Raw genomic sequence first — 1414 nt, 5'->3', positions numbered from 1 at the left:
TGTATATATGTATATATATGTATTTGTGTGTCTGTGTTTGTCCTCCCACCATCATTTAACAACCGATGTTGGTGTGTTTACGTCTCCATAACTCAGTGATTCGGCAAAAGAGACTGATAGAATAAGTACTAGGCTTACAAAGAATAAGTACTGGGGTCAAAGGGCCTCTCGCACAGAGTAAAAGGTAGACTGTATGACGCATGTGTACGAACAGCCATGCTATATGGCAGTGAAACATGGACTGTTACTACTGAGGACATGCGTAAGCTTGCAAGGAATGAAGCCAGTATGCTCCGCTAGATGTGTAATGTCAGTGTGCATACATGACAGAGTGTAAGTGCCCTGAGAGAAAAGCTGGGTTTAAGAAGCATCAGATGTGGTGTGCAAGAGAAACAACTGCACTGGTATAGTCATGTGTTGTGAATGAATGAGGACAGCTGTGTAAAAAAGTGTCACACCCTAGCAGTTGAGAGAACCTGTGGAAGAGGTAGACCCAGGAAAACTTGGGATGAGGTGGTGAAGCACGACCTTCGAACATTAGGCCTTACTGAGGCAATGACTAATGACTGAAACCTTTGGAGATATGCTGTACTTGGGAAGACCCGACAAGCCAAGAGAGACCATAGCCCATGGACTATGCTAGTGGGTGTAACCAGCCCACTTATGAATACTCTTCATTCATTGGACAATGAACTTTGCTTGCGAAGACCTATTGAGGCAAGTGAAATCAAAATCACTGACGTGGCCGATGACAGTACCGTCTGATTGGCATTCATGCCAGTGGAATGTTAAAAGCACATCTGAATGTGAGGTGTAACTGGCCCACTTATGAGTATCCCTCATTCATTGGACAATGAACTTTGCTTGTGAAGACCTATTGAGGCAAGTAAAATCAAATTCGCTGACGTGGCCTATGACAGTACCACCTGATTGGCACTTGTGCCAGTAGAACATTAAGAGCACATCTGAGCGTGATCGTTGCCAGGGCCACGGATTGGTTCCTATGCCAGTGACATGTGAAAAGCACCATTCGAGCGTGATTGTTGCTAGCATCGCCTTACTGGCACGTGGAAAGCAACATTCGAGCATGGTCGTTGCCAGTGCTACCAGACTGGCTCCCGTGCAGGTAGCACATAAAAAACACCATTTGAGCGTGGTTGTTCCCAGAACCGCCTGACTGGCCCTCATGCCGGTGACACACAAAAGCATCTGCTACACTCTCGGAGTGGTTGGTGTTAGGAAGGGCATCCAGGTGTAGAAACTTTGCCTGATCAGATTGAGCCTGATGCAGCCTCCGGCTCACCAGTCCTCAGTCAAACCATCCAACCCATGCCTGCATGGAAAGCGGACATTAAACGATGATGATGATGATGATGATGATGATGATGACATATATATATATATATATATATCA

At 45.8% G+C, this 1414-nt stretch overlaps 1 protein-coding gene across 1 annotated transcript in view; it reads left to right on the top strand.

Annotated features, from left to right (window-relative positions):
* The window catches only part of LOC106872387 (putative protocadherin beta-18), a 27934-nt gene that overhangs the window by 11894 nt on the left and 14626 nt on the right, over nucleotides 1-1414 (top strand). The gene's annotated exons all lie outside the window — the stretch shown is intronic.

The sequence above is a fragment of the Octopus bimaculoides genome, chromosome 14, assembly GCF_001194135.2.
Source record: "Octopus bimaculoides isolate UCB-OBI-ISO-001 chromosome 14, ASM119413v2, whole genome shotgun sequence".
Classification (NCBI taxonomy): domain Eukaryota; kingdom Metazoa; phylum Mollusca; class Cephalopoda; order Octopoda; family Octopodidae; genus Octopus; species Octopus bimaculoides.
The sequence above is the reverse complement of the archived record's forward strand: the minus strand, read 5'-3'. Positions and strand labels throughout refer to the sequence as shown.